This window comes from Arvicanthis niloticus, chromosome 1 (assembly GCF_011762505.2).
Source record: "Arvicanthis niloticus isolate mArvNil1 chromosome 1, mArvNil1.pat.X, whole genome shotgun sequence".
NCBI lineage: Eukaryota > Metazoa > Chordata > Mammalia > Rodentia > Muridae > Arvicanthis > Arvicanthis niloticus.
The window spans coordinates 86,738,651-86,750,865 of record NC_047658.1 but is presented as its reverse complement, the minus strand read 5'-3'; the positions used below and the strand labels follow the sequence as shown (position 1 = coordinate 86,750,865).

At 40.9% G+C, this 12,215-nt stretch overlaps 1 non-coding gene and 1 pseudogene across 1 annotated transcript; both read left to right on the top strand.

Moving 5' to 3' along the window:
• Positions 1-2,106: 2,106 nt before the first annotated feature.
• LOC117701598 (small nucleolar RNA SNORA17) lies at positions 2,107-2,238 on the top strand. Its single transcript, XR_004605776.1, has one exon. It is a non-coding gene; the product is annotated as a small nucleolar RNA SNORA17 (small nucleolar RNA).
• A 3,542-nt stretch (positions 2,239-5,780) lies between these two features.
• On the top strand, positions 5,781-6,356 carry LOC117693586 (nucleoside diphosphate kinase B pseudogene; annotated as a pseudogene).
• Positions 6,357-12,215: the final 5,859 nt, after the last annotated feature.

Below are 12,215 nucleotides of genomic sequence, written 5' to 3'. Positions count from 1 at the left end.
GGACTATTTGAAGAAACAAGGGTTTAGGTGGAGCTGAAGCACAATTCTCATTTTTTTAGGAGTCTTTATCTGGAACCATCCACAACAGACTATGCCCTAATAGCTGTCAACACTGGAGACAGAAAATCCTATGTTGGTTCTGAACGTGGTTAACTGTCACTGTCAATTTGACTAGATTACAGAGACAGCTAAGCACACCCTCCCCCACTGCTTCAGTCCTAGTTTCTTGACTGCAGATGCAATGTGACCATCCATTTCAGCTCCTGGTACTATGCATCACCTCAAACTGGGAACCTCAATATTCTTAAAGTTGCTATGGTGAGATATATTGTCACAGCCCTGAGAAAAGTAATTAATACATCATGCTTCCTCTTGGTGTGTATCCCATTTCTGCATCTAGTTCAGGCAGCAGGGGATGCCAGAGAGGTAAGTACAGGATGTTCATGAACACACACACACACACACACACACACACACACAGAGGAGGGTGGGGTAAACATCCTGTTCTGACCACTCTTCCCTTGCCCCTCCCTCAGCTCTCCTAATTTCCAGCCTCCAGCCTGACTCTCTTTTCAAATTATTAGACAACAGCCTTGCCTCTTCAGCTATTTCCCATATATATGGTATCTTGTGCATGGTAATATATGTTACGTATTACATGTCTCACATTGCACATTGCATATCATATGTTACATGTCATGTATCAAACATTACATATCACATATTACATATTGAATATTGAATATCATGTATTACATATTTTATATACATGAAATTGTCAAAATATATTTAAAATATTAATTAAAAGGAAATACTCACCATGACAATGAGTAAAAGATAGAAACAGAGACCTGAGTGCTTGAGTGAGCAGCTGACATTACTCAGCAGAGTAATGGCTGTTGCCAGTCATCTTTATGTTGTCTATAAGAATCTGTAATCCTCACAGGGGTTACCTAGGAATGTGGAGAACATTTCGGGTTGTCATAGTGACAGACAGGCAAGGGTCTGATTTGCACAACAATCTACAATAATGGGTATTATGTACCTATTTCTTCTAGATTGAAAGACTCCCCCTGGGCAAGAGGGACATTCAGAAGACTCAGGAAGCAGATGAAGCCTACAAGCTCCAGGAAGCTGCTGAAGGGTACAAGAGTCACAAGGCCAAGCTACACAATGTTACCTGCTTGAGAGAAGAGATTCTCTGACCAGCAGGGCTGCCTGCAATTTGGACGGTGCTCTTGAGATGTGCTTTGATGAACTATTTTACTAAAATGGGGATTTCAATGATGTAGCTGCTTTTGAGCCCCCCACGCGCCTGTAAGTAACACTTTACCAATACTCTTGCAAGTGACTCAGATAAACTCACTGATGGACTGTTGGACCTGGTGGGCCTGTTTCTTTGTCCAGTGACTGATGTCCTAACTGGGGTGAACCAATGTTCATTAATACCACCCCCAAAAGTCATGTCACATCGTTATCAAACTGCATTGTGTTGACACATTCAGGTGTTAATATCTGAACATACTTGACCTACACAAATTACAACTTCATACAATTCAAGACAGTAGATGCTCATTAAAAATAAACATATTTGCAGTTATACAGTGTGTGTATTCCTAGAAAACCTTATGTTTACAAGAAGTGTTACCTAGACTTTTATGTACAAGGCCCCACAGTCAATGCTTCAGACTTAATGTACCATGGGATCTTGGATCCAACTGTTCAACTTTATTACTGCCACTGAAGGAAATTGTACATATTTATAAACAAACAATATATAGATGGAAATCTTCAAAAAACAAATACTACAAAACTAATCCAACAATATATGAAAATTATTTACACCATGACCAAAGGAAACTTGTCCCAGAAATACCAGGTTGGTTTAGTATATTAAGATCAAAAATGAAATATGCCACATTAGTGAAACAGGAATAAAATACAGCCAGATGACTAGACCACAGAGAAAACTTCAACCCCTTATAATAAAATACTCAATAAGCTTGAAGTGGAAGGGAACCTCCTCAAGTTCTTCAAGGGCATTGAAGCTAAATTCATACTTAATAGCAAAAGACTGAATCTTTTCTCCCAAAGATCATGATCAGGACTGCCCCTAGAGGCGCTGGAGCGTGGCTGCTGTTTCCCGTGTGTGTCAGTAGGTGGCAGAGAGGAGAGAGGCTATGTCCACACTCGGAGTTCTGATCTATGAACATCTGAATAGATTAATAGCCTAATGCTCCCTGCGGGGGAGGGAGAATCAAGGCCAAGACAACTATCAGTCTGTTGCCATAAGGCACAGACAGGGAGCTAGCCTGAGATAACCACTAGTCCAGCGCCACTCAAGCCATGGCAGACCATGCCAAGATGACCCCTGTGCTATAATGTACATAATGTACCATGTGCCGTGTGCCATAATGCACAGTTGGGGCATAGCACTCGTGAGATGACCCCAGACACTCGGAGACCCCAAGTGCCTCTAAGAGGAGCAAGTAAGTGGTGGAGAAATGGAAGAGAAAGAGAAGCAGAAGGATGTGGGCACAATGAAGAGAGACAGAGCTAGAGACTCAAGGGTAATGAGGAAGAGCCTGATGTGAGTTGCCAGTGATGCAACCTAGGACCTGTCTTGTGCTGTCACCAGGGGCCATGTCTGTGTCCATGGCCCTACAGCAGCAGGGATCTGTTACCACCAAAGGCCAGGCAGATGTCCCTGGTCTGGGATGCCATGAGGGGACATGCTGATGTCTGAGGGCTGTGCAGGACTGGCCCCATATCTTGTAAGGGTATCTTGAGAGAGCTGACCCTGGGGGTACAAGAACAGGAGAGTTGCCCCCACCCCTAGCCAGCTGCAGTGCTCCAGAGAATGGGCCCATACATCAGCCAGGAAGCACAATAGCCCAGGAAGCACAATAGAGCTAGCCCTGGCTGCCATCAGAAAGCCCCTGAGGGCATAAATAAGCATAGGGGGAGTGGGCCCTGCCTTTTGTCTGCTGTGCTGTGAAGTCATTGAGGGAGAGATCCCCTCCTCTTATCTATGGCAGGCAGGACAGCTGGCCCCAGGGGGGGGGGGAGGTTGTGAGAGCAGGAGAGCTGACCCTGCACTCACCTCTGCATCAGCTCCTGCCTCCAGGTTCCTTCCCTGTTTGAGTTGCTGTCCTGAATTCTATAAGTAATAAACAGTGATGTGGACACATAAGCCTTCCTCCCAAAGTTGCTTTTGGCCATGGTATTTTATTGGAGCAATAGAAACCCTAACTAAGATACACACTCTGCCTAGGACCCCAGTAGCCACAGTTGGCAGGATCTCAGAAGGATTTCCTACCAAGCAACACACAACCCCCTGACATTCTTCTAAGAATCAGAGAGGGCAACAGAAACCATGGAACGGAATGCCACTCAACAAAGACAAGAACTGATACCAGCATATAAAATTATAATCATCCCAAACCCAGATGCCTGGTGCCAGCATAAAAACACAATAACAGCCAGAACATATCTCCACTAGAGCCTAGCAGCCCTGCTACAGGAGTCCCCGAGAAACTCAATATCACTGAAGCACAAGACATGGATTTCAAATTAGCTATTATGATTATGCTCAAGGTCCTTAAAGAGGATTGGCATAAACCCATTATTGGAATTTACAAAACTGTAAACAATGCAACAAATGGAAAAAAACTGTTCAAGACATGAAAGTATAAATGGTGTTAAGAGGGAAAAAAGGGAATGAGAATTTTAGAAACTCAATAGGAACCTCAGGCAAGCCACATGCCAATATAATACAAGAGATGGGAGAGAGAAGCTCAGGCATTTGAAGCCAAGGAAGACGCAAAGGATACCTTGGTCAAAGAAAATATTAAATCTAAAGAAGTCCTGGCACAAAGAGCCAGGAAGTCTGGGATGCTGTGCAAAAAATAAATCTGAGAATAATAGAAATGGAGGAAGGAGAAGAAATCCAGGTAAAAAGTACAGCAAATACATCCAACAAAATCATAGAAGAAATTTTTCCTAACTTAAAATAGAGGTGCCTATCAAGTAGAAGAAGCATACAGAACACCAAATAGACTGGACTAGAAAAGAAATCCCCCACAATACACAATAATCACAACACTAAATGTATAGAACAAGAAAGAATATTAAAATATGCAAATGAAAAAGACCAAGCAGCATATATAGACCTATTAGAAAACCCCTGGCATTTCAATGGAGATTATAAAAGCCAAAATGTCCTGAATAAGTGTTCTTAGAAACTCCAAAAGACCACTGATACAAGCCTAGAATGCTACACCAAGCAAAACTTTCAATCACAATAGGAGGAGAAAGGCATTCTATGATAAAACCAAATTTAAGCAGTATCTACAAATCCAGCTCTACAGAAGATACTAGAAGGAAAATTTCAATCTGAAGAGGTTAACCATTAGCACCACCTAGAAAAATTTAAAGTCAATGAAAAAAGAAATTCAAGAAGCTATCAGAAGATGGGAAAACCTCCCATGCTCATGGATCTGTAGCATTAGTATAATAAAAATGGTGATCCCACCGAAAGCAACCTACAGATTCAATACAATCCCCGTCAAAATTCCAACACAATTATTCAAGTCCATGCCAATTTCCAGTTTCATATGGGAACACAAAAATCCAAAGAAAACTAAAACAACCCTGATTAATCAGAGAACTGCTGGTGGTACCATTCATTATTACCGATCTCTGTACTACAGAACAACAGTAACAAAACCAGCATGGTATTGATACAAAATAGACATGTTGACCAATTAAATGGAATTGAACCCCAGACATAAATTCACACACCCATGGATGCCTGGTTTTTGATAAAGAAGACAGAAATACAAAATTGGGGGGTGGGGTGGGGAAGATAGCATCTTCAACAAATGGTGCTGATCAAACTGGATGGCTGTATGTAGAAGAATCCAAATAAATCCATACCACCATGCAAAAGACTCAACTCCAAATGGATTGAAGACCTCAACAAAAAATCAGATACACTGAACCTGACAGAACAGAAAGTGGGGAATAGCCTTGAACTCATTGCCATTGGAACAAACTTCTGAGCAGAACACCATTAGCACAGTCACTAAGATCAACAATTAATAAATGGAATTCCACAAAACTGAGAAATTTATGCATGGCATAGGACACTGTCATTTGGGCAAAGTGGGAACCTACAGAACAGAAAAATATTTTTTTAAACCAACTATACATCTTTTAGGAGACTAATATCCAAAATATATAAAAATCTCCAAATATTAGATCAGGAAAATAGATGAACCTATTGTAAAAGGAAAAAGGGGAGGGGTTACAGATCTAAACAGGCAGTTCTCAGAAAAGGAAACTCAAATGGCTAAGATACACCTAAAGAAATGTTCAAGGTCCTTAGTGATCAGGGAAATTCAAATCAAAACTACTTTGAGATTTCATCTCCCACCTTTCAGAATGGCCAAGATTAATAAAACAGGTGACTACTCATACTGGCAAGGATGTTGAGTAAGGGGAACCCTCATCTATTGCAGTTGGAATTAAGAACTTGTACAGCCATTATGGAAATCAGTATGATTATTCCTCAGGAAGCTGGGAATAGATCTACCTCAAGATCAATCTGTACCACTCTTGGACATATACCCAAAGGATGCAACATCTTACCACAGAGACATTTTCTCAGCCAAGTTCATTACTGCTCTATTTATGAAAGCTGGAAATTAGAAAGATCTTAGAAGTCCAACAATAGATGAGTGGATAAAACAATGTGGTACATTTACACAATGGAATATTACTCAATCACTTAAAAAATGAAATTTATAGGTAAGTTTCCCATTGCTTATGTTTATCACAGACACTTGCTGACCCAATGGCTTTCAGACTATGACCAACCTCGAGAGTGTCTTCATTGCCATAAAGCCAGATTGTGTGCAATGTGGTCTGGTGGGTTATATCATAAAGCACCTTGAGTAGGAGGGGATCCTCCTGGTAGCCATGAAGTTCCTTCTGGCATCTGAAGAACACTTGAAGCATCACTACATTGATGTGAAAGACTGTCTTTTTATCCCAGGGCTGGTTAAGTACATGAACTCAGCTCCTGTGATGGCTATCTGGAGAGACTCAATGTGGTAAAGACAGGTTGGATGGTGTTAGGAGAGACCAGTCCAGCTGATTCTAAGCCAGGCATCATCTGAGGGGATTTCTAGATTCAAGATGGCAAGAATAATACTCATGGCAGCGAGTGATTCGATGGAAAGTACTGAGAAGGGGTCAGTCTATGCTTCAAGCCTGAAGAACTACAAGTCCTGTGCCCATAGCTGTGTCTATAAATAGAAGTGAATAAACCAGGGTCCTTTTCAGCATTGCTGATGGGTTCCTGGACACAGCTCTTTATTTGAGTGAATGGATCATCTTTCCTAAAACAATAAAGACTTTAGAATTGAAAAGAAAGAAAGAAAGAAAGAAAGAAAGAAAGAAAGAAAGAAAGAAAGAAAGAAAGAAAGGAAGGAAGGAAGGAAGGAAGGAAGGAAGGAAGGGAAGGAAGCCACAGGTAAATGGTTGAAGCTAGGAAAAACAATCACCCTGAATAAGGTAACAAAGATTCAGAAATACAATTATGGTAGGCATTCACTTATATGTGAATGTTAGCTGTTAAGTCTTCGATAAGGAAGATACAATCTATATAACCACAGATGTTAAGTATAAAATAAGGGACTCGGGGCAGGGATGAATCTCCCTAGAAAGGGGAAATAGAACAGAGTTATGCATGGATAAAGGGTGGGGAAGGGGCTGGAATGGGAGGAACAAATGGGAGATGGGCAGGGAAAAGGGAATGAAGGAGGGAAAGTTATGATTGAGGGCCATTTGAGGGATTATATGTAGACATAATCCAGAAGAAGCTTCCTAAGTGATATACATGTATATAAGTAAATACATATAAGTAAATCCTCCAGATAATGGGGAATACAGAGTCTAAACTGAACATCTTTCATCACCAAGTGAAACTCCAGTAACAGAAATAGGTTACATTTAGTCAAATTGTTGGTCCCAAAGGGTCCCTATCGAAACTCCAAACAAACCAGGCTATTCCCAAGGCTATTGATTCCTCTCCACAAACTGACAGCAACACTCTGTTGCTGAAGACAATCGCTACATAACTCACTGAACATGGATATGTCAAACTGGTGCCTATCTTGAGCCTTTACGGGCCAGTGTTCACAGTACTAGAAGGTACTTTAATTGCTACCAAAGGAGAAAGGTAAACATCGACCCAGCTACAAACCCTTCAGTTTACAATGACAACCTGCCTTCAAGATGCATGGGCACAATAGTGGCAAAAACTTGTAAGAACAACTAACCAATATCGGATTGGCTCTAAGGCCCATTCCATAAATGGAACCCATCCCTGATACCTCTCAGGTAGCCAAGAACTCAAACTACATAGTCCCAGGACCTAGAAGGAAACCAAATACTACTGTTCTGCTAAAGGGACATAGGGATAAAATGACTCCTAATGACATTCTGCTATATTTATAGATCAGTGCCCTGCTCATCCATCATTAGAGAAACCTCCTCCTGAAGCCGAAAGGAACAAATACAGAGATCCACAGCAAAGGTAATGTTCAGAGAGTGAGAGACCTAAATAGGATGTCTCCACTCAACTCCTCCCTCAGGGCTCAGGGAATACTTCAGAAGAGTAGACAGAAAGAGTGTAAGCCCAGAGGGGTGGAGGACACCAAGGAAGCAGGGCTTTCTAAACACAGCAGGAACAATGCATGTGTGAACTCAAAAAGACTGAGGCAACATGCACAGGGCCTGCACAGGTCTGCACCAGGTAGAGTCACCACACTAAGAAGGACTGGATACAAACCTCCCACCCCTAACCCAGAAGCTAACTTTCAATTATAACTACTCAAAACTGAAAAATTAGTTTTGCCATATGGAGTCTTACTAGGGATACAAGCCACTCCCAAGGGCAGGCCCCATGCTCAAGCTACTAAATAGCCAACACAAAACAAACTCCATGGTATATTTGGTGGTTCTTTTTCTCATAATGTTTTGTTGGGGCATTTATTTTAACCTTACAGGACTTTTGTGTATATAACATGGCTTCTAGTCTTGTGTCTTTATGAATTCCTGTATGTGTGAATACGTGTGTCTCTGTGCCTATATGTGTTTTTATTTGTCTCTTTTTTCTTTTATGTTTTGATTTTTTCTTATTCCAACTTGTATGTTTTGTTTTATCTTATCTTATTTAAATAATTATTCTTTATATTCCTTTGTTTCTTTGTTTCCTACAGAGATACAGAAAGGGTTTGGATGCTGAGGGGAAGGGAAGTGAGGGAAGATTTCAGAGGAGTTCAGAGGAGTTCAGAATATATTGTATGAAAAACAGAAAAATTCAAAATAAAAAAACAAATTCAAAATCTTGTACTTGTGAGTCTTGGAATGACATTCCCATATCTTAATATCAAACTCCAGCCAGTTTGTATATCTTTCCACAGTCCTGGAAGATTAAAGCTTTATTCTGTTTTTTTTTGTTTGTTTGTTTGTTTGTTTTTTGTTTTGTTTTGTTTTTTTAAAAAAGAAAAGATAGGAAAAAAAACAACCAAATCACAAAATGGGTCATAGAATTGACAGGTGATTTCTCAAAAGAGGAAATACAACTGAGTAATAACTATGTTTAGATATTCAACATCTTTAGCCATCAAGGAAGTGTGTATTAACACTGCTTTGAGATTCCATCTCTGCCCAATCGGAATGACTATCATAAAGAAAAAAAAAACATTACAAATACTGGCAAGGATGTGAGGAAGGGGACTGCTTACTCATTGTTGGTGAGATTATAAGTTGTTGCAGCCAATATGGAAATCAGCATGGAGGTTTCTCACAAAGCTAAAAATAGACCTACCATATGATCCAGTTATACCCCTCCAGGGCACATACCCAAAGAACCCCAAATCCTGCCACAGAGATAGATGCTTGTACATCTATGTCCACTGCTGCTCCAGTCATAGAAAATGGAGTCAGATTAGGTGTCCACTATCTGATTGCTATCCTGAAAATGTGACAGATATACACAGTGGCATTTTATTGAGCTAGAAAGAAAAATGAAATTGGGAAATCTGCAAGGACTGAGTCTAACCAAAAATATTGCACTAAATGAGGTGACCCAGGCCCCAAAAGGCAAGCATTTCATGCCTTCTTTCACATGGAGATGATAGTGAAACCTCAAGATTTGTATGGTTGCTTTGAAATGTCTACAGGAGCAGGTAAGGGACCCCAAGGGGGTAAGAGGAGAATGGGACATGTGAGTTGAAAGGAGAGAGGAGTACTACAGGTTAACACTGTAAGTGGGGATGGGGGCAAAGGATCAGGAAGAGGAGAAGGTGGGGTAGGTGAGCTAATGCAAGGCCATATGGAGGACTCTTACGAAAATGAATATATAGTAAGCTAATTGGAAACATATACTTTAAAAAGAAGTTTGACAATGGTGAACAATGCTTCCTCTAAAAGATATAGGCTATTAAATAAAAATCTCAGTGCGAGGCATAAGATACCTCCCTGTGCCTGTTCCCAGAGACTTCTAAGACAATATGGACTCTTGTCATAACTCTTGGTTGCCCACCATGACTAGATGGTGCTGAAGACCCAATGCAGGTTGGTTGTGGGATACAGAGAAATCAAGCTGCAACTGATCTGAAGAACTTCCTCCCCACTAGCTGGCTTTCATAGGGTGGAAGGTGCTATTCAGGTTATGGTTTTACCCAGCAGCCAAACATTCAAAGCTATAATACTGAGCTGACAAGAAAGATGTGCCCACTGGTGCAACAGTGGAATGCAGATTATGTGGATAACTGATTAGATTTGAGTCCCCGAGAGAGAACTCATGCTTGACACTGTAAACCTGGTCTGGTGCTCAGGAGGTCATAGACACTAGACTGCTAGGTCATAGACACGATCATAGGTCATAGACAATCTACTACTGTTGTTTTGTTAAATTGATGTACTGCCAAGCTGCCTTCTAAATATTTATATTTATACCCATAGATAGGCACTGAACCTTAAGGAGAAAAGCTTCCCCTCGAGTGAGCAGCAGTCAATGCCAAGGTTCACACCTGGCCAAGTTGCTGAGAATGAGTGACTGCTGAGTGCTCAGCCCTAAATGGGACACCAGTGTTCCCAAGGTCTAGGGAACACTGGAGAAGAATAGTAGAAAGATGTAAGAGGTAGAGAATGGGGAGAAGTGTCACTAAGTGCTGTCTTCTGGACATGACTTGGCCACTGCCCTCATGGACTCTTTGCTGCTATGGTTGCTTGCCCAAGAGCAAGCCTCCAGATCAGTTAATATTTTAGAAGGAAGCATCAGTTGGACTCACTAGATCACAAAACAAGGAGTGGGGAAATGATATGAAAGCAAGAATGACATGCTGGTGTTTTGGAGAAATGGGAGGGAGATCTGGGAATGGGTAGAGAAGATATAGTGTATGAATGCATGACATTGTCAAACAAAACTCTAAATGCAACTCCTTTTCTCCATGAGCTTCTTTTCCCACTATGTGTGTCTATATAACCAAGTGCTTGACTATCTCCTTTCAAATACAAACTATAGAGGGAATTCATGAGGTTTGTCCATTGTTACATCTGAAACAAAGCAGGCTGTCAGTACGTATCATTGTACAAATGAACCGATGACAGGTATTTCCAAACACAAGGAGATCAAAAGATGCTAGGTGTCTAACATTTCAACTCACTACAAGAGTCTGTGAGGACAACACAGGCCCAAACACAGCCTGGAGAGACTCAGAGACTGTTATCTAGAGGAAGCAATGTTAAGAGCTGGACTAGCAAGAGGCTCAAATTAGACAAATGGGGATTAGGAGAACAAAATTTAAACGTGATTATTTTATAGTTTGTTCTTACAGTTCTTTAAATTGTGCTTCTGTGTTTTTTCTGTATGAAGGAGGCCCAGGTGTGGACCAGTGCAGCTTACAGATCAACACCAAAGATGAAGAAATGGAAATCCTACAATTTGTAGTACTCTGGTTTGAATTTTAAGTGCCCTCCAGTAGGCTTATGTTTTATTTTATGAGTATAGGTGTTTTGCCTGTGTATACACATATGCCTAGGTACCACATACATGCCCAGTGCCTGTAGAGGACAGAGAAGGGCATCGGAACCCCCCAAACTGAAGTTAAAGATAGTTATGAGTCACCAGAGTCACCATGTGGATACTGGGAGCCAGATCCACTAAGGCATCTCTCTGACCCCCAGAATCATGTTTTAAATGTTTGCTTTCTAGTCTGTGATGCCACTTTGAAGACCATGAAGGCTTTAGGAAGTTTTACCTGCCTGGAGGAAGTAGTTCACCATGAATGACCCTTTAAATAATGTTTGACTCTTGTGTTGCAACTCTGAGTTCTCTGCTTCTGGGCCCAGGCCCAGTGTGAACTGCCACTGCTGTTTACTCCTCCACACATTGTGTTAATCATGAGATTCCCCAGAAAAACCAACTCTACAATTTTGGACCAAATTTAAAGCAAGATTTATTAAATATTAAATACTAATCAAAAGATGGACTTTGGTCAAGACATTCCCTGAAATTTCTCAGCTGGAATGGCCTCGAGCCATGTGCTGCAGGGACAAACTTGTAGGCCATTATACTTTGCCATGAGGCTTTGTTATTTCCCAAGAACTACAATTCCCAGCATTCCAGGAAGTTACCTGGTTCCTGGGCAGGTGGCACTTATAGGTTAATTTTGAGCACTACAGTTGTTTTGTTTTACTTTTCTCACCATGATGGATTGTGACCCTCTGAGACCACAGGTCAAAATAAAATTTTCTCTCTTAAATTAATAACAAGAAAAATTAGCTAATACAAGTGGCAACATAGTGCAGACTGGCTTGAAGAATATGATATTATAGAAAACTGGTATGGACAAACACATAGTATATGCTCTGATTGATATGTGCCACTCAAAATAATATTTCATAGAAGCAGAGAATAATAATTACTTGTAGCTGGACATTGGTTACTTTGTGGGTTCTTTTTTCTCTTAACCTTCTCCACCCTCTTTCTTCTATCCTTTCAACCCCTAATACTGGAAAGGAGAGAAAAAAGAATGGAGAGGAAAGGGGGCAATGCTATCATTAGACTCCTTCCTGCTGGTTAGGGTGCATCAACTTCCTTGGGACAAGTTTGATCTTTGCTGTCAGGATATCTGATT